The 27527-nt window shown below is 42.7% G+C and overlaps 1 protein-coding gene across 6 annotated transcripts in view; it reads right to left on the bottom strand.

Annotated features, from left to right (window-relative positions):
• DAB1 (DAB adaptor protein 1) overlaps nt 1-27527 on the bottom strand; it is a 744092-nt gene that overhangs the window by 401440 nt on the left and 315125 nt on the right. For all 6 annotated transcript variants that reach the window (XM_030573268.1, XM_030573273.1, XM_030573274.1 and 3 more), the window contains exon 2: nt 2026-2097. The gene's annotated coding sequence lies outside the window, so the exon portion shown is untranslated. The remainder of the gene's footprint in view (nt 1-2025; nt 2098-27527) is intronic.

Genomic DNA, 27527 nt, shown 5'->3' with positions numbered 1-27527 from the left:
ACACACACATACTCCTTCTCATTTGTTAATATCATCCCAGATCTTTAGAGTGCCAAAGGATTTCCTGCACAAGAGTGCATTCTATTGAATAACAGTGAGTTGCACACACTCTGCCCACAGACCAGGAGGAAATTTGAGGCTACCGGAATAAATATATTATATAAAACAGGCTGCCTGACGATGTGGGGTGGTATACGGGTTTGCTTGGTGTGAAGACAGTACAATTCCATAACTCACACGTTACCTTGAAGGAGTGCCTATGAAACCATTACACAACACCACTGTGTATTCTATGTACACCACAGAAGGTACACATGTGCTTTAAAGAGTTTTTTAGCATTGTTGAGGCTGTGTTTTTTAACATTCTTTCATAACACTGGCAGGATGGGAGGAGAGAAGCGAGTGGTCAGGGGAAGGCAGAGAACTACACCCACCATCTTCACACACAGGGCTCTCAAGCAGTCATGTGTCTGAGCCAGTCCAGCAGTTCCTTCACACCCTTGTGCTCCTGCGCCGTACAACAGAAACTGCAGCTACTCGCCCAAGGCAGCTGGCAGTGCAGAGCCAGACAATGCCCTCGTATAGGAGCTCACTGGGAGAGCATGCAAGGAGCCTCCTCTCACACTTTGCACAGGCTTGCCACAGTCCCAGTCCCTGGGCCTGGAGAAGCACAGAGACCACTTCTGAATTAGCCTTGGTGATGCACATCCCCAGCCTCTGGGCGCAGTGAGGAGGGAGGGCACAGGCCTGCTTCACTCTGACAGACCACAGGCTGGGCACACCATGGGGAGCGCTGCGGGCTGCGGCTTCCAAAAGGCTGCACAACAGAAAGTTCCAGGAGGGACTGTGCCTCCCTCCATGGTAGTTCACCTCTGCACCACCCTGTACCCTGGTCTGTACTGGCACAAAATAGGCCAAAATGTGGAGCAGCAATGCCAGCAACCCAGGTAAACAGCCCCCACTTTAGCACCTGCACAGAAGGTTCTAGTTTCTACTAGGTTTTACCTTGTTCCTTGTAATTTAAAAGTCACTAAAGTTCTTATGACATTTGTGAAGTCTTGTGCAATAACACACATAAGCCGTGGAGATTCTTCCATTCTCCCGAAGACACAACAGTGAAAAGCATCATCTTCCATTTGCTTTCAGCACCACATGAGCTGCAAATGATGAACACATAATACAGCCCATGAAAGCAAAGGTTCTTTTTCTCTGCTTGTGTGGCCAGAGAAGAGAGGAGTTTCATGTGATGGTGAATGAGAGCTCTAAAGTGGATATATATGACAGAATGAAAGACTTGAAGCTTCTCTAATAGCTAATGTTGCTAATTAAAACTATTCTGGAAGAACTGAGACTAGCACATTATTCACCCAGCTATATGCTATAAATAAGGGACACAAACTGACGTGAATAGCTTTCATATGTCAGCTGAATAAATAGATTTGATTGTGCCTTTTAAAATAGCATATCCAGACATACAAAGTAGAGAACTGAGAATTGCTAGGATATTCTCCTTTATCAAACAGCAATTATTTATTATACTGTTTGCACTATGCAGTATCATTTCTCGCTCTTGTTTTCCAATTTATTTTTTTCATCTTAAATCAGGTCTGTTTATACTCTTTCACAGGATGTGTTTAGTTGAGGATCTAGGCGACAATGCAGCAGTGTATGAGACATCTACGTTATTGAGACTGGTGATATCAAATGTACCTACTAAAGAGTATCATAGGATGGAATAATAGATCTGGAGGAAAATAAACTAGGCTACAGAAAAATAGATACACTGGTTTCTTTCTTTCCAGCAGCAATTAGAAAGGGCACTCAAAATGCAACATGTCTATTACAGAGAATATTCACAGAATATTTATTGTCAGCAAATGCTCATTAAAAAAACCCCAAAGCTAACACCCTTGAGAACATCTGCTGACATTAGCAATCCTGTCATCCTCAGTGAACACCCCAGAAATGACTTTTACCATCAACAACAAGTTTACAAAGTGATTTGTTTGTTTTAAATAGAATTACCTCCGTCCTGTATGAAAAATTCCTTCCAACCATGAAGACTAGATCCCACTCACAGCCACCATGTCTTGCTCACTGTTTAAACCAAAACAAATGAACACCAATTAGAAAATGACATTTACTAATCCAGAGTTCTGATGAACTTGAAGTCATACACATACCCTACTACAAAATCAAGATTTAGGGTCAGCTATCACATAGGAGGTTGCAGGAGGCTACTCAAGTTCTATAGACATATCAATGTTACCATATACCTAAGATAAGAACACTGCAATTGCAATATTCTTCAGAAATAGTGTATAAATAACTGTACCTTATTTAAGAGTGCAAAAATATTTGGCTAGAATTTACCCTTAATAATACAGTGTTTGTCCTTATTTTCCCCCCATTTCCCTCTGTACCTAAACAGTATTCCCTAGGCCAGTGGTTCCCAACCTTTTTCCATACCAGGACTCCTCTCTTTGCCCCTCCAAACCCTCCTTCCCTCTAACCCAGACTCCTCTTCCATTTAGCAACATAGTTAGAGCTTTGTGGATGCAATCCCTTGACCTTTGTTTGGGTCCTCCACACTGAAAAACCATGCCCTGGGGATTCCTTATACTTCAGCAGGCCCACCACAGGCTTTGACTTCCGTCCTCTGCCAAGGGAGAAGGAGCTGGCTGAAAGGCCAGTGAGAAGAGCATAAGGAGCTACAGACAGGGCCCATCTCAGCACTGGCTCTCTCTTCTCCCTCCCCAAAACTGTGTTCCACTGTCTCCTCTGCCCCCTCCACTGATCATAAGTGCTTGGAGAATAGGAGCAACAAAAGGCTGCAAGAGCAAATGCTCCCCTGTCACTGAACTCTTTGCTCTGGTTCAGACAGCTCATTCCTTATTAGGTCTGGCCTACACTACGCGTTTAAACCGATTTTAGCTGCGTTAAACCGATTTAATGGCTCACCCGTCCACACTATGAGGCCCTTTATATCGATATAAAGGGCTCTTTATATCGGTTTCTGTACTCCTCCCCAACGAGAGGAGTAGCACTAAAATCGGTATTACCATAACGGATTAGGGTTAGTGTGTCCGCAAATCGACGGTATTGGCCTCTGGGTGGTATCCCACAGTGCACCACTGTGACCGCTCTGGACAGCAATCTGAACTCGGATGCACTGGCCAGGTAAACAGGAAAAGCCCTGCGAACTTTTGAATTACATTTCCTGTTTGCCCAGCGTGGAGCTCTGATCAGCACGGGTGGCGATGCAGTCCCAAATCCAAAAAGAGCTCCAGCATGGACTGTACGGGAGATACTGGATCTGATCGCTCTATGGGGAGACAAATCTGTTCTATCAGAGCTCCGTTACAGAAGACGAAATGCCAAAGTGTTTGAAAAAAATCTCCAGGCTACACAGTGCTGCATGACAAGCATAACGGAAAGCCAAAGAATCAAATGGATGCTCATGGAGGGAGGGAGGGAGGAGGTACTGAGGACTCCAGCTATCTTACAGTCCCCAGCAGTCTCCGAAAAGTATTTGCATTCTTGGCTGAGCTCCCAATGCCTGTAGGGTCAAACACATTGTCCGGTGTGGTTCAGGATATAGCTCGTTAATTTACTCCCTCTCCCCACGTGAAAGAAAAGGGAAAGAAATCATTTCTTGACTTTTTTCAATGTCACCCTATGTCTACTGAATGCTGGTGATAGACACGATGCTGCAGCAGTGAAGAGCAGTATCCGTTCTTCCCCTCCCCGGTGGCAGATGGTACAATATGACTGCTATCCGTCATCACCATCAGCCCGTGAGTGCTCCTGGCTGGCCTCAGGTAAGGCTGGCCAGGGGCACCTGGGTAAAAATAGGAATGATTCCTGGTCATTCCCAGTAAATGGTACAGAACGGCTGGTAACCGTCCTCATCATAGCAGCTGGGGGCTGAGCTCCATCAGCCCCCTCCCTTTCATGTGTAAACGAAAGATTCTGTACTGCCTGGACTATCATAGCAGCGGGATGCTGGGCTCCTCTCCTCCGCACCGCTTAATGTCCTGCCTGGACTGTCATAGCAGCGGGAGGCTGCCTCCCCCTCATTTTATCTCACTAACAAGTTCTTTATAACTTCATGACACAAATGGGGGGGAAACTGCCACGGTAGCCCAGAAAGGTTGGGGGACAAGGGAAGCAACGGATGGGGTTGTTGCAGGGGAACCCCCCGTGAATGGCATACAGCTCATCATTTCTGCGGGATCTGACACGGAGCAGCTGTGGTCTCTGATACACTGGTTCTCTAGTACACTTGCCCCATATTCTAGGCAGGACTGACTCTATTTTTAGAAACCATAAAGGAGGGATTGACTCGAGGAGTCATTCCCATTTTTGCCTTTGCGCCCCCGGCCGACCTCAGCCAGGGGCACCCATAATAGCAGCAGACAGTACAGAACGACAGATAACCGTCATCTTATTGCCAATTTACAAAGGCAGCAGATGGTACAGAACAACTCATAACCGTCTCTGCTACCATGCAAAAGCAAACGAATGCTGCTGTGTAGCGCTGCAATACCGCCTCTGTCAGCAGCATCCAGTACACATACGGTGACAGTAAAAAAAAAGCTGAACGGGCTCCATGGTTGCCATGCTATGGGGTCTGCCAGGGCAATCCAGGGAAAAAGGGCGCGAAATGATTGTCTGCTGTTGTTTTCCTGGAAGAAGGAATGAGTGATGACATTTACCCAGAACCACCCGCGACAATGATTTTTGCCCCATCAAGCACTGGGATCTCAACCCAGACTTCCAAGGGGTGGGGGAGACTGCGGGAACTATGGGATAGCTACGGAATAGCTACCCACAGTGCAACGCTCCGGAAATTGATGCTAGCCTCGGACCATGGACGCGCACCGCCAAATTAATGTGCTTAGTGTGGCCGCGTGCACTCGACTTTATACAATCTGTTTTACAAAACCGGTTTATGTAAAATAGGACTAATCCCATAGTGTAGACATACCCTTAGACAAGCACTGACCAGAGTATGCAGAACCTTTCACCAGAGCAAGATGGCAGGTAACTAAGCCTTTGTCGACTTAGAAAGCTTTAATCATAGCAGTGACGTTAAAGCAACACAATCAACTGAGTGCAGATGGAGTTATACATGTGTTTATATTGTTACCACTTTTTCTTACGGGAAGGAGAAGATGATATACCTGGATAAGGCACTTTTAGAATAGTATAACTGTGTCCCCATTAGGCATTGTACTCATATAAATACCTCATAATAAAAAAAAAAATCACACTGACAGAGTTATGCTGGTACAAAAACTGTGTGAAGAACAGATCTAGGTACAGGGAATATTGCAAATACTGTTGCATGCTGGGAGTTTTCATTGAATTTCAGTGGGAGTTGGGGAGCTAATTAGGCTCCTTTGAGATGCACAGTCATAACATCACTTAGGCTGTGTCTATACTTGCAGGTTCTGGTCCTTTAAGTGTAAGCTGAAATTATTTTTTTTTAAAACATAACCTTTAGGGAGTGAGAGCAGGCACAAAAAAGAAGCAATAGATGGGAAGGACAGAGGGGATCTAATTCCAACAGTGTTGTTTTTCAAAGTGATTCTAAGAATGATATTGCGAGGTTCAATGTTCATTGTCTCTCAAGGAATCTATATTACATATGCTCCATTTACAATGTTCTTCCCACCCTGCCCAACTTCTAGTTCTGCAGGCTCAACCTGGGATCTAAAAGACAAGCTGTAGTCTTTCTGGCTTCCATACCACCACCAGCAATATGAAGATTCTACAATCAGAATGTAGTTAACATTTCTGTTGCTAAAACAATAGACACAGTAGAACATAGTTCAACCTCCAGATGTGCGTATACTTAAGTATAAACCTTATTTTTCTTGCTAAAGCAAGCAGATGTGACTGAATACACAAAGGGGACAAGATGCTATTTTAAAACAAAGTCACTTTGCTTGCCAAACCTGTACTTGAAATTAAGAGCTTTGAGAACCTTCGACAGAGATGTTTTCTGACTGGCAGTCAGTGATGTCATACCCAGGTCAATTACAGAAAGTAATGCCTGTATTTACCTTTAAAAAAAATAATTCTCTCTCTGAAATTGCAGTAAGACACTCCAGACATCCCATTTCCAAGGGATTTACACTGCACTTTTCAGGTAGTTAAAAGTTGCTGAGCCTTTTGACCTTGTGCCTCCAAACTTTACTGGAGCATTATCACACAGGAATGCACTGCTTGTCATGTGTGTCTTACTGCTTATAAAAAGGTTGGCCATTCAGCAATCTGATCTGCTGACATCAGGTTCATCTGGCATAATGGTTACAAGAAAATAACATATATGTAATAAATTACACTATTAATTAGTTTATGATTTCATCTGGGAAATGGGATACATAAATAAAATTAAGAAACACTAGGGAAAAAGTATGTCAGGCTGGAATAAAGGCATTTCTCAGGTCATTGCCTTAAACATAGACATTTCATGCTAGGATAATGCTTACATAAGAAAAGTAAATCTTTGAACATTACAAATCTGAAGTCACTAGAGCTAATCATCACACCAGATGAGACCCTGGTTTGCTTTATCATAATAGTGTTCAACGTATAATGAAAATTAGGCAAGGCGAAAATGGATACCAAGAACTCTTTTTAATAGCTAAGAAGTTAACACTATTAAATTGGAAATCAATATACGTTCCAAGTATTGATCAACAGAGCAGAGGTCTTTGGGCTCTTGCCTCCATGGAATGAATACCTTACAATCATTAGAGAAATTGTACCTCTACAAATATTTGTACATCTGCATTCGTTTATCCTGCATGATTAAATACAGACTGCTTGTTCTTCCTCTTTATCCTCTAGGGAAATTTATCATCAAAATTATTGTATAGTAGTCATTACTCTATCTTCACTTAAAACCTGCTCTACATATTATTTTGGGCTGAAAAAAATATAGCTATGCATAGTATTTCCTAGAACAGTCTTAATCATTACATATAAAAGATTGCTATATGGCAGCTTACACCGCATTAGAGAGAAATAAAGTGGAAGGCCATATCTAAATGTTACAATTCTTATTCGGCTTTTGTTCCACAAATCATAACAATGCAACATTTCAATTCCTTAAAAGCTTTCCCTCACTAATTATGGAGACTCAGGGTTTTAGCCACCTGCTCAGAAAGGGACACCTAGTGGCTTCTGTCTGATTTAGCTGGATAGTAGGGCAAGTAGGTGGCAAACAGAAGAAAGCTAGAAGGCAGCCTGCAATTAATTCAGAGGTAGGTAGGTGCCTTAAATCAATTTTACAGGGACCACATTCAGCTACAAAAGCCAGGCTTGTAAACAAAAAGATAAAATATATTTTGTTATCTTTGTTTTACATTTTTGTTTAGGACAAACAAAGAACAACAGATAGGGAGAGGAAGCAAGGTCTGGAGATTAAGTGAGTCAGATGATCTGGTCTTGATTCCCAGCTCTGCCAATGATTTGCTGTGTGACCTTGGGCAAGTGATTAGACTACTCTCTGCCTAGTTTACACATGTGTAAATTGGAGATAATATGCTTTGCTCACAGTGATGCCTAAGGCTAGATTAATTAAGGTTTATAAAGTGTTTTGAGATCCTTGACTAGAATAACGCAAAGTATTATTATGATTTTAAAAGAAATGATGAATAGAGTACATAAAAAGATTAATAACTTCCCTTCTGAGCTTCTGGGAAAAGATTTTTAATATTAATCTGAAACTAAGGGTACAGTCATTCTTGAAACACAGAACCCTAACAGCGAGGACAGAAGGAATTCTTGAAGACACCACAGCGAAGTGAGACTCACTGGTGCGGCACCTCCTGCTGGTTATCCTGGGAATTAGCTCTTGTCCAGCCCAGAGTGCCCTCTGCAGCTGGAGTCTCGCCTGCCGCTGGCCCCATGTCCCTACCGGACCCCGGTGCCCTACCTTTACCCGGTGCCCCAGCAGTACCCCACCATGCTCTGGGTTTCCCCTCCCAGGGGAACCCCCAACCCTCTCACCCACCTTGCCTCAGTGGCTACTGCCAGTCCTCATCTAGCCCCTGCTCACAGGGACAGACTGCAGTCTGTCATGGTCAGTCATCATTGGCAAGGAGGTGGACTAGCTGCCTCTTCCTAACACCAGGCTGCACCTCTGCAACCCCAGTACCTCTGTAGGCCTTTGCCAAGGCCTGCAGCCTGGGGTTTTACCAGGCTGGAGCTCCCCAGCTTCCTTGCCCTATTCCCAGAACTGCTCCAGTTTCAGGTACCGTATGTTCCCTGGCAGCTAGGCCCTCGCCCTCCAGGGCTGGAGAGAGACTCCTTCAGCTTCTGGCCCCGAGCCCTCTTCTCAGGGCCAGCTGGGCCCTAATGGAGCTGGCCCCAGCTGCGGCTGCTACTCCAATCCGCCTAGCTTGACTGCTTTTCCCCTGTTCTCCAGGTGGGGCAGCCGCCCCACTACACACACACGTATTATGATTGATGAATATGTCTAGAGTAAGATAAGGCCCACTGCAGATGTGCCATATGCTAAATTCCTATTGGCTTCATGAATAAATAAGGGCTGCAGGAATTAACCCATAGGGTCATTAATAAACAGAATGTGCAGCGTCCATTAACTAGTTATAACTCTGCATCTTTGAAAAGGACGCGGAGGAAGGAAGGCAACATGAAGAGGAGGATGCTGAGCTTAAGCTAATCTCTCAGTCACTGGGACCTGGAAGTGTCCTGCAACCTGACAAATGATGAGAGGTAGAGGTCAAGGTCGAGATCAGTTGCTTCCTTTTCCTTGATTTCATCATTAGATTTAAGGCATACAAATTAGTCTTCATTTTTTTTCCTTTAAACCACTGATAATTTGTATACGAAGACACCAGATGTGATGGGTTGGATCACAGAACCCGCCTTGGGAGCTGCCAACTGATGTGCCAAGACTACCTCTGCTCCTGTTTTCCCTGCCAGCTCAAGACTCCAGCACCCTATTTTGGTGAGCCAGGCACTCCTGTCTGCTCCAACAAAGACCCAGGGTCTCTATTACTTGCCCCAAAACTGCAGGTTTACCTGAAAGCAGCTCACGGAAGTGTTCCTGTCTCTAACACTCAGATGCCCAACTCCCAATGGGGTCTAAACCCAAATAAATCTGTTTTACCTTGTATAAAGCTTATGCAGGGTAAATTCATAAATTGTTCGCCCTCTATAAAACTGATAGAGAGAGATGCACAGCTGTTTGCTCCCCCCAGGTATTAACACATACTCTGAGTTAATTAATAAGTAAAAAGTGATTAAATGTAGGATTTAAGTGGTTCCAAGTAGTAACAGACAGAACAAAGTAAGTCACCAAGCAAAATAAAATAAAATATGCAATTCTATGTCTAATCAAACTGAATACAGATAATCTCACCCTCAGAGATGCTTCAGTAAGTTTTTTCCTCAGACTGGACACCTTCCAGGCCTGGGCACAATTCTTTCCCCTGGTACAGCTCTTGTTCCAGCTCAAGTGGTAGTTAGGGGATTCTTCATGATGGCTCTTCTCTCTCCTCTTTGTTCTGTTCAACCTCTTTATATATCTTTTGCATAAGGCAGGAACCCTTTGTCCCTCTCTGGGTTTCCACCCTCTCCTTCTCCATAGAAGGACACCAGGTTAAAGATGGATTCCAGTTCAGGTGACATGATCACACGTCATGCAAAACTTCATTGCCCAATTGCCAGCACACACATATACAGGAAGACTTACAGATAAAACACACCCATCTGCAGACAATTGTCTTGGTTAATGGGAGTCATCAAGATTCCAAACCACCATTAATAGCCCACACTTTGGATAATTACAATAGGCCCTCAGAGTTATTTCATATTTCTAAAAGCAGCAAAGAGTCCTGCGGCACCTTATAGACTAACAGACGTATTGGAGCATGAGCTTTCGTGGGTGAATACCCACTTGGTCGGATGCATACTTCATATTTCTAGTTTCAGATACAAGAGTGGTACATTTATACAAATAGGATGATCACAGCATCAGTAGAGATCTCACCCAAGAGGACTCTACCCTGGGATCAGGGATGTGTGAAGATCTCCAGTTGCAGGGCTCCAGATGCTCAGGGACAATTGTAGGTAAGTCAGGGTTATGGCCGGTGAACCCACGCACTACACAAATACATTGACCTAAAACTTCCATATAAGAGGGAGCAGAAGGACGTCATCAAGCCTGCCATCCTAATGTAATAGCAGTCCCAAGCCCCTTTCTGTATGTAGCAAAAATTGTGTGGCTTTACTCCATTCCCAGAAGTTGGTCAAAAAAGTTTAATGAGATTCTTATACAGACAATAGGTCTGCACATAGATTTGTTTTGTTTTGTCTTGGTGGATCTAGTAGTGGGAAAAAGTAGTCTCCCCAAATCATACAGGGCAACCCAACAATCCAAAGAACTACAGACAGCCCGAAACCCAATTGGTGTCTTTAAATAGCATTTTAATTCTTTGACTTAGTGAGAATATTTAATATAGTTTGTGTGTTTTCTACAACACCGATGCTGCTGGAGGTTCTCTTCTGCTTTAAATACCAATATTATCTGTGCCTAGAGTATACCCAGATAAGGCCATCTACCGCAAAACTACTTGCTGCACCCAATCTGGGAGTGAGAACTCTGGTTTTCTCCGACATACTAAAACAAGCAACATTACATTTTAAAAATATTTATGCCTCAACTGAAAAGTCCTTCTAGAAGAAGATGGTGCATGGGAATATATTTGAAACAACATGAAGACAGTGTTCATGGTCAGTATTCCAGGACACTTATTCAAATGGAGACTGGAGTATAACATGGTTCTGTACCCTCTATTTTTCAGATACATTTTGGCATTCAGAAGTTAAAACGTCCTTACTTTAAAATACACCATACATTAGATCATTAGTAACAATTTTACTAATTTTAGCTATTTAAGACAACTTTACTTTTCATGTGCTGTGTATTTATACCTCCCTACTGTATGTTCCACTCCATGCATCTGATGAAGTGGGTTTTAGCCCATGAAAGCTTATGCCCAAATAAATGTGTTAGTCTCTGAAATGCTACAAGGACTCCTTGTGTTAGTCTGTATCAGCAAAAACAATGGCTACCATTCTCAAACCTGTTACTTAGGACTTGCCATTTTACTGTTATGAACTTTTACTGGTGGAATGAAATCCAGGCTGATCACAGCACAGCTTATTAGAGGACAACTATTTTCATATTTATCTTCTAACAACACGGCACAGCTTTCCCCAAGAATTTCTTGCACATTATCAATATTAAAGTATCATTTTTAGGCAATCCACGTAGGACAGGGGTGGGCAAACCATGGCCCCTCAGGGCTTTGGATCCGGTCCGCAGGATTGCCCCCCATGGCGCCGTGGCCCCACGCTGCTCTCAGAAGCAGCCGGTACCACGTCCCTGCATCCAGTGGTTCCTGGAGCAGTGCAGGGCCGGGGACAGGGCAGGCATGTAGGGAGCCTGCCCTGGTCTCGGTGGGCGCCGCTGCCACCCCAGAGCAGCCTTAGGTAAGTGGTGCTGGGCTGGAGTCCGAACCCCTCCTGCATGCCACTCCCCAACTCCCTGCTTACACCCTACACCCCTTCTGCACCCCAACTCCCTGCCGAGCCCCCTCATACACCTCACACCCCTCCTGCACCCAACAACCTGCCCTGAGCTCCCTGCTGAACCCTGCATCCCTGTGCACCCCAACCCCCTGCCCTGAGCCCGCTGTCGTACCTTGCACCACTCCTGAACACCAACCCCCTGCTCTAAGCCCCTTCCCACTCTCTGCACCCCTTCTACACCCCTGCCCTGAGCCCCCACCTTCACTCCACACCCCTGCTGCACCCTAACCCCCTTCCCTGAGCCCTCTCATATACCCTGCACCCCTGCTGCACCCCAACCCCCTGCCCAGAGCCCCACCCCACACCTGAACCCCTCCTCTGCCCCAATCCCTTGCCCTGAGCCCCTTCCTGCACATCGCACCCCCTCCCACACTCCCTCCTGCACCCAGCCCCCTGCCCCAGCCCTGCTTACAACTTCCCCGCCCAGATGTGGCCCTTGGCCCAAAAACTTTGCCGACCCTTGATGTAGGATCAAGGTCCTGTCTATATTTGGGAAATTTTCCAAATAAAACTGGTTCAACTCTAACAGTGTTAGCAGCATGGGATGCCTTAGACTGGATGAGCTGTCCTCATTTTTAACAATGTTCATCGGATTTGCACTGATCAGGGTTATATAATGTAGTGTTCAAATAGCGAAAGTAGCAGCATGTACATGAGGCCAGCCATCATAACGCCAATGGAGCAACTGAGATAGCAACAACTGGAAAGTTTTAGAAAAGCACAAATCCTAGTCCCTTGCACCAAGCCAGGAGATCTGGGTTCCATTCCACAATTTTGCTGTGTGACCCTGTGAGGAGATTAATGTATTCATGTTTCTAAAGTGCTATGAGATCCTGCTACAGAGGTGCAAAGTAGTCTTCTTAATGATAACAGCACTCTCTTAGCAGTGAAAGAGCACACATTTCTCAGAAAAAGTGGTAGTGAATAGTCTGCTTCATGGATGACATGCACTAATGGAACCATTATCAAGGAATAATGTGCTGCCATTAGCACATGTACCTGTGAAATAACATGGTTTTTTTTTAAACACATTGGGCCTAATTCTCCTCTTATCTTCACTGATGCTACGCCATTACATTTAATGAAGTTACCCATCATTTGCACCATTGAAAGTCAGAGAAGACTCCTTCCTGAGTAATATCACCCAATGCCAGAAATTGCAATGGGGCAAGAAGTTGTGTTATCACTGTCTCCAACGGATAGCTTCCAAAACAGAGCTCTATAAATGTTTAGAAAAGGTAGTTGTGAATTAGTTCCACGTAAATATTATTGATTTTACTATAAATTAGATTGTGAATTGCTATTTGTTAAGTTTTATTGCAACAAATCTTGTATACGGGGAGGCCTATTTTCATCTCATTTATACTGGTGTAAATGAGGAGTATCTCCAAATAAATGAATGAAGCTATATTATAATTAGTAGTACTACAGAGGAATGTGTCACTGGGTACTCACTCACCACAGGTGGTGCCTCCTCGTGGCTGTTCTGGGGATTAGCTCTCTTCCAGGGCCAAAACCTGCCCATGAAAGCTCTCCCCCCTGTTGTCCTCTCTCTCACCTTTTGGCCCCTCTCACAACAGGAGATGCAGCTTCCTCTCTGTGACTCAGCCCTCCAGATGGGTCACTGTGTGGTTTATCCTTCCAAGATACTGTGTTTCACTGGATTCGCTGTCCAGGCAATATGACTCCATCAGTGGCTGGTAGGGAATCCTGGGCCTGTTCACACTCCAGGTTCCAGCCCAGGGACCCTATAACATGAAGCCACAGTCTGCTCATTCCCTGACCTTGCTGGTCTCTTCCTGGGCTGCTTCCTACCTATCTCTCACAGGCTCTCTTTTCCACCCTTCTCTCTTCCAAGTATGCCCTTCCCTCTGGATTCACCCCTTCCCCTTTCTAATACAAAGAGGATAGCTACAGACTTCCTCACTGCAGCCATTTCTCTTGCCAGCTTCCTGACTTTATACTAGCCCAGCGCATACCTGCTCAGCTGGGCTCCATCTGCCAGTCAGGAATTGCTTCTCCAGCCTAATCCCCTCAAGTACGGCCCATCACACTAATCAGGCCTTTCCCCAGCCCCGCCAGAGCTGGTGTGGGGTGAACACCCCATCACAAAGTGCCTGTTGTGCTAGACACTGTGAAAACATAGCGAGAGACAAAGGTTAGGAGGGGAAACAGAGGCACTGAGAGATGAAGTGAGGTCACACAGAAGCTTGGTGGCAGAGCCTGGAGTAGAACCAATGGCTGTACGGCCAGCATCAGGCTTTTGTAATAACAACATGATGAGAGCGCCACCTTTGGTTATTTTCAGCGGAACACTTTTACACTCACACACTGATCAAACAATTCTGTAGAATCTGAGACAGTCATACCGGCCCTGATTCTGCTCACATACACATCACACCAGCATTAGTCCAGTGACTGCATGGAGTCACTCCTGACTGACAACAGTGTCAGAAGAGTATCAGGCCCACAGGAAAAATCCACATTGTCAAATAGGCAGAGCCAGCTCTAGGCACCAGCAAACCAAGCACGTGTTTGGGGCGGCACAATTCCAGGGGCGGCATTCCGGGAAGTTGGTTTTGTTTTTTTTTGCTTCGGCAGTTGGGCTCTTGGAGGGTTTTTTTTTTTTTGCTTGGGGCAGCAAAAAATCTAGAGCCAGCCCTGCAAATAGGCTGCAAATAATGAGAGAACATTGTATGAAACTGAATTCTTGCTGATTATACGTTTAATTACCAGTTGTGATTATTTTATATTGACATTTCTGTGCAGGGTGTGTGTGTATATATATGTGTTGGTTTCAACCTACAGCCGGGGGAGGCGGGGGTGGGGGAGGCGGAATGGGACTTCTTGCAACAATTGTAATTTGACATTATAACTTTTTAAAAAAATCTTTCAGTAAAGGTATAATTGTTTTTTAACTTAAAGATTCTTTCATTTAAACTTCAATGTAGGGACAACACAAAGGCCCATTCCAATGTGGGATAATCACTGTCAATGTATAATGGAAACCTTGCTTGCCAGAAAATGATCCTTTAGCACTTGTGAAATGTGCATGCAGAATTCCAAACCATAGTATGAGTCGCCACTCACTAACAGCTATCATGCCACAATATTTGAGATGTCACTGTTATTTCTTATGCTAAATTTAGGGAAACACTGGAATATCCTCACACCTCTGTGTAGTAACTGTTAATAAGTTTTAGCTCTTTAATAGTGATCAGAGTATGAATCAATTTGTTTAGATCATATCACTCTCCAAAAGGAAAAGTCAAGAATTTCATAGGATTAGCTGGAGTTGGCCACTCTGAAGAGGCCCCACTAAATGTAGTCAGAAAATGAGGATTTCTTCCACAGAAAATGTAGGGGAAAACACACACACACAATTTTCCTCAAAGCTTTGCATGAGAAATTTAGACTTTTTAGCAAAAATTCAAAATGCAAAATATTTCTGTTTTGGAAATGTCACTGCAGTGCCTCATGGAAGTTGTAGTTCAGTTGCCTCATGTTCCTATTCTTCTCTATAGACCAGACTCCCTGTTGTGTTACTTCTCCCATAATGCACCACGCCCTCCCATTTTGGTGAGGGGAACTGGTGCATCACAGGAGATGAAATCCATCTGGGGAGCCCACTCCATAGACATGAGGCAACTGAACTACAGCTCCCATGAGCCATATACTAATCAAAATATTCTGTTTTTCGGTGAAATGTTCAGCTTTTTGACAAAAAACAGAAGACTGTCTGTAAAAAGCAGGCACGTCTCACACAATTTGTTTAGCAGAAAGCCACATTTTCCACTGAAAAACACTTTGATAAACATTTTCAACCAGCTGCCAACCATTCAGGAGAGGCCAAGCCAGGCCAACAGACAGGAGACAATAATCCAGCAAGGAATCAGATTTTTGAGCTATAACAAAAAATTCTTGATTCGACCTTGGAAGAAGCAGGTCTTCAGAGATTAGTGGGAGGTACAAGGCCAGGCTTGACTAAGCCTTGAGAAAGTCATTTCCTTTATAGGATTTCCTGGCATGTCACTTAACCATTCTGGCTCTGATTCTGATCTCACTTATATCTGTCTTTCACCAGTATAATTTTACTAACATGAAGTACTCCTGGTTTACACTGATACAAGGGAGAATCCAGGCCCCCGTGTGTCGTTTTCAATGTCTGTAAAAAGAAGAAATATTTACCTACCTCACAGAGGTGTTGTGAGGATTGATGTTTGTACAGTAATTTGAAAATATAACGTGCCAAGGCATGAAAGTACTAAATATTATTATTAGCATGTGTTTTGATACTCCAAAAAGGCATTCTTTTTAAGCTCTTCGATTTCTTTGACACTGGTAACTGCCTTCCAATGTGGCTCAAAATCTCCACTAGAAAATAAACATCAGAATAATGAGTTTTCCTTATTTAATTCACCAAATCGGCACAATAAGCTCATGTTTAAACAAAAAATAAAAAGAGAACTTGCTGCTGTGCCAGAACAGCAGCACAATCAATTTTAATTAGCATTGCTCATTGTGGGAAATGATAAGGTATCAGTCATAGTAATTGGTGGTGTTGACAATTAGTCAAAGTCATTAACATCTCAAGACCTAGGACGAAAAAAGGCTTGCTGAATTTTAAAGACTTGGATAGGGAAAAGCTTACTATGAAATTCCTTAATTTTTGCATAGCCTGAACACATTGCTTGGATTTATTATCCGCTAGTTTTCCTCCAGAGCACAAGAGCTGTAACACAACATATCCGAACATGACCAGCACTTGATCAGTGGGGCTTTCCATTTAAATGTGCGGTAAGCCAGGTGGCTTTTAACACATTGCCCTTCCATCTCCACATGTAGCTTAGCTGGTGAACATGGCTATGTCCCCACTTATAGATCATTCCTTTTGTCTCCATTCACCATATGTGAGATTCACTTTCCAAACCAAGCCAGACCTGGTTAGTCATTTGCAGGACTGAGTGGATCAGAAATTGCTCCCAGCTGATAGAAATACCTTCAGTAAATGAACTGGAACAACTCCACATCCAATATGCTCCCGTGCTGGAAAATAAGGTTTTTACGTGCATAGATCTAGATGTGGAAGTTAGAAACACACCATCCCCCGAGCCCTCCGAGTGTACCCTGTAGCATCCAGCCCCTTATCCACTGAACACTCACAGAATCATCCGGCCTGTTGTTCCCAAAGGAACAGCTCACACCAACTTGTAAAATTCAGCTGAGGACCACCACTTTGCTTAACACTACAGCATTTTATGTATATATATATAATGAAAACAAGACTTTTCTTATCAAAGAACAGCGATTCAAATAACAGCGAGTAAGAATATTGGAAACAAATGGTTACATACAAACCAAAATCATGACACGCTTTCTAGAGTCTAAACTAACAGGTAATGTTCTGTCTAAAAAGTTTCTCTCATCCAAAGTTGTCTCCAGAGTTTTCAGCCAAGCCTGGCTAAGACCCATTTTTCATGAGGCAAACTCGCTGTTGATTTACTTCCTCAGAGATTGGCGATGGAGTGTCTTGGCCCCCGTATACGATGCAGCAAACCTTTGATATGCATTTCCAGATAGGGACCCTTCACCTGCCTCTCTGTTTTTCTCTTCCCATTAGTATCTTTCTTTGAAGTTTTCACAATACTTCATTTGCATTTGGTTCAGACTGGTGAGCAGCGACCATTTATGAACCACACAATGCTTAATTTACATTTAAATAGCCAGAAGAATATACCTTTCTTGTGTGTTAGAAAGCCTGTTTTTCACCTTTGTTGGTGAGCAGACTTTAAGAACATATTTGAAGTATATATACATAACTCCTTACATAGTAACTGCACATGCATTTTACAAGGATATTGGTAAGAACATAAGATCAGCTACACAAGGTCAGACCAAACTTCCATCCAGCCCAGTATCCTGTCTTCCCAGAGAAGTCAATGCCAGGTGCCCCAGAGGGAATGAACAGAACAGGTTATCATCCAGTGATCCATCCCACCACCCATTCCCAGCTTCTGGCAAACAGAGGCTCGGGACACCATCCCTGTCCAGATTGACACAGGCTTTTATTAGAGACCTCACATGACATGCTTTTGGTGAGTTGGAATGCTAATACGAAACTCAGGAGATTCCTGTAACCTCTATGCACCACCTCTATGCCCCTTGCCAGTTAGCACAAAGAGATTCCTGGATCACAGTGCTTAAGAGAATTGGACGATTTTACATGTCAGTGGTCAAGTAAAAACTTAAGATTTTTGTACAGATAAAAAACAGCAAAAAAGTGGATGGCTGCTATTATCCACATTTTTCAGATGGGAACAAGATACACAGGAAGTGAGTGTACGAGTCCAGGGGTTTCTTGTCTACTGAAATGAAATATTACTGTAATATCCCTGATCTGTGAAGGACTTTGATCCATTGATGAGTGGCGGTGCACTTAATGCCTTTGTCCTGCTTTCAGATTAGTTAAGCAACCTGTAATGTATACTGAGAAAGGTTCTGCTAAATGAAGGGAACTTCTGATCACTCTAAATGGCTGAGAATTTTAGGCGCCACATGAAACTGTTCATATTTTTTTTCCAGAGAAACCTAAGTTAATTTCAATTTACTCCCCCTCACCCCCATCTTCCCGTTCATATACGGCAAATTTTGATGCATAACAAAATGACAAACACTTTTCTGGTGCTGCCATGTTTCAAAAATAGCTCAGCTGCCCTGCATAACATGTGACTCGTTTATTCTTTTATCCAGTTTAATATATTGCTACAATTCCAAATCAGGCAAAAATGGCAAGATGTCTTCTTCTGACATAGATACTTGTGACAAAGACATGGACATTTTTCCCCTCCAGTTTATGACACCTGCCAGTCACCATCACTAAGCACATACAATTATGTTATAAAGACATGTAGATATCTCCAATGACACAATGGGAGAAATCCTGCTTGCCTGCCATCCTCACCAAGCAGCACTATTGCCATAAGTGCCAAAGTATAAAAGACTCTCCAGGAAAACAGATTAAAAGCAAAGAAACTCTGACTTAAATTCCCACCTCAAGACACCCCCTCAGGCAAAAACCCGAATAAGCAGAGAGGCCTTGCAACTAAGCTCCTAACGATAAACAACATTTTCAAGGTCAATTTCTTATGACCTTCAGTGCTCACCATTTTCTGCTCAGCTTCATAGATTATCATTTGAAATGGATTTATACCTTCCCTTTATGGCATTACTTTGCACTTCATTTAAACGTGTATGTTTGGATTTGTTTCTCTGCTTCATACACACAAGCCGTAACAAGACCACAAGGCTCAGCTGGGTTTCAATTGACTAAAATGACTATTCAGCAACACAGCATGTTATAAATGCCAAACCAAATCAAGAAGAGTCAGGCACACCATTTTTTCCTTCTCTTCCCCACTGTTAGTGATATTGTTTTAGACGTGATATCTTGTCTTTTTTTATGTTGTGGAACTTTGATTTTCAAGAAAATGTTTTAATAGCCTCTAATAGAAAACAAAAAGTTGTATTTAGTGCTTTTCCAAGATTTGAGATTCCTCTTGCAGACCAGTAGCGTGCTCACTTTAGATAAGATTAAAGCTGATGGAGATGAAGCTGTGCTGGCCCACATCCTTGGGCTTGCTCCAGGGCCTCTAATCTGCATTTCATCGCGATGTGAGCACATGTTCCCATTATTGGTACACTCATCTGCATCACTCTGAATGTTAATCACACGCTAACCCAATTTCCTCAACGAATTTATTACTTACTGTTCATTAAAGTTCATGAAACCTAATGTGAGCCTGAAATAAGTAGAACAACCTTAACAAGCAGTTCTTAGCTACAGAGAAACTCAGACTCGGTAATATAAGCCCAAGGGTCTAATGCTTAAAATGTATATATCAAAATCTTTCATATATTCCTTTTGTGCACGTACGTTTGTGCGTGTGTGTGTGTGGCAGGGCTGGGGGTTGAAAGACTATAATAGTATTACGGTTGGCATTCTTGATAGGGTCCTGCTTAGCCAATCAAAAGTCCTTGCTTTAACTTTTAAACTTTTTGCTTCAGTGAACTGACAGGGAGCATACTGAAGGGTGAAGCCAGAAATGATGTTTTGTCCTGCTTTCCCTCAGGAATTATTTATTTCTGGTAGCCCTGATCCTGCCACCGCTTACACACGTACTTAACATTAAACACGTAAGTAGTCTCATTGATTTCAATGAGACTGCTATCGCGCTTAGGAGTTTAGCACAGGCATAAACTTGGGAACTCTGTCTTCTGAATAAGGAGACAAGACAAAACAGAATAAAGAAATGGGAGTTTTTTAGACAGCATCAAACTTTAATAGATTTATTCTATGGTATTTTAGCTCATGTTAGTCATGTTCTCATATTTTCTGTGACCAAATACATATGCTCGGTGATTACTCAAGTGGAGAAGAGTTTTTGGAAAGATATGATGACGAAAATCAGCCTAATAATGGGAACCCACCTGCCTTCATTACTAGAAATGTGACTGCTGCACAATCACAATAAATGACTATAGTTAATATACCAACAGCATCTCTGTGGTATCCATGGCAAGTCTGACTGAGCAGAACATACTCTGGAAAGTACATACAGTAACTCCTCACTTAAAGTCATCCCGGTTAATGTTGTTTCATTGTTACATTGCTGATCAATTAAGGAACATGCTCGTTTAAAGTTCTGTAATGCTCCCTTATAAGGTCCTTTGGCAGCTACCTGCTTTGTCTATTGCTTTCAGGAAGAGCAGCCTGTTGGAGCTAGCTGGTGGGGGCTTGGAACCAAGGTGGACTGGCAGCCCCCTATCAGCTCCCCCTATCAGCTCTCTGCTCCCCTAAGTTCCCTGTGCAGCAGCTGCCCAGCAGACTAGCAAATGCAGCTGTCCTGCCCCTACTGCCATGTGCTGCTCCTGCCCTCAGCCTTGGAGCTGCTCCCCGAGACTCCTGATTGCTGTGCAGGGGGGAAGGGAAGGAAGACGGGGGCTAATGTCAGGGTGTCCCCCTCTCCCCTGCTCCTGCACCCTGCTTACCCCATCTTCCATAGAGCAGGGGACACACACCAGGGATCAGCATGGAGGGAGCTTTCAGCAGCTGGGGTCTCAGCAAGCTGATCTAATTAACAAGGAAGTGTACTTAAAGGGGAAATGCGCATCTCTCCCTCCATTTCTGCTGCCTTGTAGAGTGAGAGAGTTAACTCTTGAGGGCTCAGACAATTGCTAGTTCATCATTTAGCAGTAACGGAAATATTCCACCCTCTGACTCCTCCACCTCAACCAAGCTTCACAATCATCATCACTGTGTACCAATATTAAATTGTTTGTTTAAAACTTATACTCTGTGTGTGTGTGTGTGTATATATATACACACACAGTGTATATATATATAATATAGTCTTTTGTCTGGAGAAAAAATTTCCCTGGAACCTAACCCCCACATTTACATTAATTCTTATGGGAAAATTGGATTTGCTTAACATCATTTCGCTTAAAGTTGCATTTTTCAGGAACATAACTACAACATTAAGTGAGGAGTTACTGTACTTTTTGATGCAACAATTACCATTGAAGGTGTCCTAACTCTCTTGACACTATGTAAGAATCACCATTGGAAAGCTACATGAAATAACATTACATTTCAAGGGAAACACTAGCATAAAAATGGACTTGGAAAGAGCATTTCAGGCAGTGAAAACTGTGACTGACAAGTTTTCTGCACCTAAGAGATTTCACAGGATGCAAGGTTTCAGGTGGGCACTTAAGCGCATGCTTAACTTTAAATGCTTGAATAGCTCCACTGGAGTCAACAGCACTACTGACATGCTTAAAATTAAGTGCATGCTTAAATGTACTGCTGAATTGGGTCCCAAAGCAGTTGCATTTGATTCTCTCTCTTTGGAAGAAGGCAATAAAATTTATTCTAATCAAAAGTTACAATAATCATTGGTGTCTACATCTCTAATGAACTCTGTGCATTTTAAATAATCTGAATTTCTTACAACAATCCCTCAAAATCTTGAGAGGACACCTCTACAACCCTGTTGAGTCCCCAGTGTAAAGTGCTAAGACATTCCAAAAGATTTTATGATTGATATATTCAATAGGATAATACTAGTGCCAGGATAATGAAGCCTTTGGAGGATTTGTTTAATCAAGGGTAAAATAATTTTACAAGAAGTTTTAAAGGAAGCAAACATGTCTGGGGGAAAAAAATATACTTACTTCTTGGCAAAGAAGATTATGTCTACAAACCAGAAAACGACACCTGTTGGCAGTTTAATGCTAATGTGAAGTCTGTTTCTAGGCTAAAAATTATGCATCAAGAAAAATATAAATATAATTTTTGTTCACAGCTGTGTAAATGAAAACACATCTGTTAAGAAAAGGAGTTACAGATGTCTATTATCCATTATTCAAAATTTCCACAGCCACTGAATTAATCTATGTTGAAATTAGAAATTTACTATTTTTTAATTAAATCAATTTGCATTTTTTGGCTAATTGAATAATACAAAACCATAGAGAGGAAGGATGGTTTTCTGATTAAGGCGCTGGACTAGGACTCGAGAGATCATGACTTAATTCCTCATTCTGCCACAGGTTTCCTAAGTGATCCAGGACTTAATCTCCCTGGGCCTCAGCTCTCCATCTGTAAAAAGGGGCTAGTAATACTTTCACTCTCCCACTCTGTCTTGTCTATTAGATTGTAAATTCTTCAGGGAAGGGACTCTCTCTCTCTATGTGAACATAAAGTGCCCACCACAATGGGGCCTCAATCTGAGCTGGAGTTTGTTGACGCTGTTCTAGTATAAATTAATGATAACCATCACCACCCATGACCTTTAGCATATACCATTAGTACAGCATATTGGTGGAGCATATAGCCATCATTTTGGGTGGCACAGGGTATTATGCAAGGAGTGTAAAACAGGGATTAGACTAAACAACTGGGATTCAAGACTTCTGGCTGGGATGATTGAACTTGGCAGTTCTTTGTGAAAAGAGGAAGAGAGACAGAGAAAGGAGTCTCTATCGTGCGTAATATCTGTCTCTTAGGGAATGAAGAAAATCTTTAATTAATATGCTTCAAATCTAAAAGGGATTTTTCCCCCTGAAAAGTACTCTCTGTTTTCAAGGCAAATCCCAAAGCTTAAGTCTTAGAGTCAGCACAGAGTTACTGTATTGTACGCCAACACTGCCCACCATACATGATCCCTTGGTATTTTGAATTTTGTACAAGACATGATTGGACACAATAGGTTATGCTTTTGGCATATTTTCTTCCTTTTTCTATGTTGTTCTATAAAGTGTGGTATTATAGAACATTGTATTTTCAGTTAGGGGAGAAATTCTGATTCCATTTAAGTTAAGGGAGTTTTGCTATTGTCAGGATTTCACCCCAGATCTTTATTATTGGGACTGTAGAATGTGTGAGATTTATGTATAAGTAATAAAAAATAGGTTTATTTATCTCAGAAAGGAGAATTTATTGTCACATCAGAGTGCAAAAAGGTGACTTGAAATGAATGGAAGGGACAATTAACACACAAAGAAAATACTTCTTCACATAGCACGGAGCCTAGACACCATCCTGATAGGTTTCTAGATATCAAGTTGACGATCACCTTAGAAATCCATGAAGAGATACACACCTTATAGAATATGCTGATTTTACTGGATTTTGAACAGGCCTTGATAACTTTATAACCCATAAAAATATTTATAACTAACACAGTTTATAGGAGTAATACAGTGTTTTAGGGCATAAGCAGGAATAAAGAAGCAATTTAGCATCCCCACATGTACAGCACTGTAAAATTACCAGATGCATCACAGGAGATTTTTACCTTCCTCTGACGCACCAGGAGTTGCCTATTGTCAAAGGCAAGTTTACAGAACTTGATGGGCCAATGATTTCTTGCAGCCTGTAAAACCCTGCTTTCTGCTTCTCTGTTAACATTAATATCCTTCAAATAAATTACCTGTGGGGATGTTTTCTCTGTTCAATGTTTTAACGTTCATTAAGAGCTCTTATGGCCTCTATGACTCTAAATGCATTTATTCAGAAGTAAACTACATGAGTTCTCTTGGTCACATTTTCAAAAAGTTGCAGTATATTTTTATTACCTGTTTTACATTAGATAAGCATGAAATCTAATGGTTACTGTTCGATACACCACCACAATTTTACTATAGTAATTAGCCAATGCTTGTACAGTGATTTGAAGCTGTAAACTACTATAAGTGCTCAGTATTAATTGGTACATCCTGTGTAAAATGTTCTAAACTTCTGAATGCTACGCACACAATGAGTTGTTATTCTGTGTGTAAGATTAATTGTATTAATCACATTTTCATCACAGAAGCATAGGACTGGAAGGGACCTCAAGAGGTCATCTAGTCCAGCCCCCTGCATTCATGGCAGGACAAAGTATTATCTAGACTGTTCCCGATGGGAGTTTGTCTAACCTGCTCTTAAATATCTCCAATGATGAAGATTCCACAACCTCCCTTTGGCAATTTATTCCAGTACTTAACCACCCTGACAGTTGGGAATTTTTTCCTAATGTCCAACCTAAACCTCCCTTGCTGCAATTTAAGCACATTGCTTCTTGTCCTATCCTCAGTGGTTAAGTAGAACAATTCTTCTCCCTCTTCCTTGTAACAAGCTTGTATATACTTGACAACTGTTATCATGTCCCCTCTCAGTCTTCTTTTTTGCAACCTAAACAAACCCGATTTTTTCAATCTTCCCTCATATTTTCTAGACCTTTAATCACTTTTGTTGCTTTTCTCTGGACTTTCTCCAATTTGTCCACATCTTCTCTGAAATGTGGTGCCCAGAACTGGACACAATACTCCAGTTGAGGCCTACTTAGTGCGGAGTAGAGCAGGAGAATTACGTCTCGTGTCTTGCTTACACCACTCCTGCTAATACATCCCAGAATGATGTTTGCTTTTTTTGTAACCGTGTTACACTGTTGACTTACATTTAGCTTGTCGTCCACAATGACCCCCAGATCCCTTTCTGCAGTACTCCTTCCTAAGTAGTCATCTCTCATTTTATATGTGTGCAACTGATTGTTCCCTCCTAAATGGACTACTTTGCATTTGTCCTTATTGCATTTCATCCTATTAACTTCAGACCATTTCTCCAGTTTGTCCAGATCATTTTAAATTTTAATCCTATCCTGCAAAGCACTTGCAACCTCCCCCAGCATGGTATCGTCCATAAACTTTATAAGCACACTCTATATACCATTATCTAAATAATTGATGAAAATATTAAATGGAACCAGACCCAGAACTGATCTCTGTGGGACCCTACTCATTATGCCCTTCCAGCATGACTGTGAACCACTGATTACTCTCTGGAAACAATTTTCCAACCAGTTTTGCACTCACGATATAGTAGCTCCATCTACGTTGCATTCCCCTAGGTTTGTTTATGAGAAGGTCATGTGTATCAAAAGCTTTACTAAAGTCAAGATATACCATGTCTACCACTTCCCCCCATCCACAAGGCTTGTTACCCTCTCAAAGAAAGCTTTCAGGTTGGTTTGACACGATTTATTCTTGACAAATCCATGCTGACTGTTACTTATCATCTTATTATCTTCTAGATGTTTGCAAATTGGTCACTTAATCATTTGCTCCATTATGTTTCCAGGTACAGAAATTAAACTGACTGGTCTGTAATTCCCCGGGTTGTCCTTATTTCCCTTTTTATAGATTGGCACTATATTTGCCCTTTTCCAGTCTTCTGGAGTCTCTCTCATCTTCCATGATTTTCCAAAGATAATTGCTAATGGCTCAGATATCTCCTTAGTCAGCTACTTAAGTATTCTAGGATGCATTTCATCAGGCCCTGGTGACGAAGACATCTAACTTGTTTGATTAATTTTTAATTTCTTCTTTTCCTATTTTAGTCTCTGATCCTACCTCATTTTCACTGGCATTCACTATGTTAGATGTCCAATCACCACCAACCTTCTCGGTGAAAACCAAAACAAATAAGTCATTAAGCACTTCTGCCATTTTCACATTTTCTGTTATTATTCCCCTCTCCCATTGAGTAACGGGCCTACCCTGTCATTGGTCTTCCTCTTACTCCTAATGTATTTGCAGAATGTTTTCTTGTTACTCTGTAGGTCTCTAGCTCAGAGGTCGGCAATCTTTCAGAAGTGCTGTGCCAAGTCTTCATTTATTCACTCTAATTTAAGGTTTCGTGTGCCAGTAACACATTTTAATGTTTTTTAGAAGGTGTCTCTGTCTATATTATATAACTCAATTATTGTCATTTGAAAAGTAAACAAGGTTTTCAAAATGTTTAAGAAGCTTCATTTAAAATTAAATTAAAATATTGATCTTACGCCGCTGGCCAGCTCAGTCCACTGCTGGCCTGGGGTTCCATTCACCTAGGTGGGCAGCAGGCTGAGTGGGACCGGCGCCCAGGACCCCAGCTGGCAAGGGGCCGGCAGCCAGAACCCAGGGCCGGCAGTGGCTGAGTGGGGCCAGTGGCCGGGACCCTAGACCGTCAGTGGGCTGAGCAGCTCAGCTTGCTGCTGCTCAACCCGCTGCTGGTCTCGGGTTCCAGCCGTGCACACATAGAGTAGGGGTTTGGCAGTGGGCTGGCAGCCGGGACCCCGGCAGGCAGCAGCTTGCCATTAAAAATCAGTTCGCGTGCCGTCTTTGGTACGCACGCCACAGGTTGCCAACCCCTGCTCTAGCTAGTTTGATCTCGTTTTGTGCCTTGGCCTTTCTAATTTTGTCCCTACATACTTGTGTTATTTGTTTATATTCATCTTTTTCATCATCATGAAGCCTTTATACTGGCACAGCATTGGTCTAACTTCTATAACAAAATACTAGTTTTACAAAAAATTGCCTGAAATCTGAAGCCCCGGGAAGGACTAATAAATGGACAACAAAACAAACATGGACTAAAGCAGAATATGCCATTTGTTGGACACGCTTTTGTTGGGCAGTCATTTTTCTGTTCAGAAAAGCTTCTCTCAAACCAAAAACGTGAAGGGGGGGGAAGAGTAAAGTATGAGGAATAAAATGGAAGAATTATAGGAACAGAAACAAAATCATGGGACTATTATAATAAATCAAAGTCTGAGTCATTTTATCTTAGAGTGAACACATTAAAGACTGTAGTGTTGGCAAGCAGAGTGAGAGTAGAGTTAAATGCAGGGGTGGCTCTAGGTATTTTGCCGCCCCAAGCACAGCAGGCAGGCTACCTTCGGCGGCTTGCCTGCGGGAGGTCCCTGGTCCCGTGGATTCGGTGGCAGCCTGTGGGAGGTCCCTGGTCCCATGGATTCGGCGGCACACCTGCGGGAGGTCCGCCAAAGCCGTGGGACCAGTGGACCCTCTGCAGGCATGCTGCCAAAGGCAACCTGCCTGCCACCCTCGCGGCGACTGGGAGAGTGCCCTCCATGGCATGCCGCCCCAGGCACGCGCTTGGCGTGCTGGTGCCTGGAGCCGCCCCTAGTTAAATGAAACCCGCAGCTCTGGATTCAGATTCTCTGGCTCAGCTCTGCTTTATATATGTATGGTCTGGTAATATTTGCAGAAAGGCTACATGACACATGTAAAGCTGTGTGTGATCAAAGCAACCTGCTAAGAAGAAATGTGTTTGCCTTTGCATCAGCAAGATCTCAAGGTAGAACTTCCAAAAGGATCTCCTAAAACTAGTGTCTTGGAAGGTGTGAGAGGATTGAAAACTTGGATCTTGCCACCCAGTGAGGCAATAAAACAACAGTAAGCATCATATACTCTTTTGCTCCACTCTAGACTCAAATGACTGATGATAACATGTCCCAGGTCTTTACAAACTTCAGGCTGGAGGTAAGCACATCCAGGACTGTATA

The sequence above is a fragment of the Gopherus evgoodei genome, chromosome 8, assembly GCF_007399415.2.
Source record: "Gopherus evgoodei ecotype Sinaloan lineage chromosome 8, rGopEvg1_v1.p, whole genome shotgun sequence".
NCBI lineage: Eukaryota > Metazoa > Chordata > Testudines > Testudinidae > Gopherus > Gopherus evgoodei.
The sequence above is the reverse complement of the archived record's forward strand: the minus strand, read 5'-3'. Positions and strand labels throughout refer to the sequence as shown.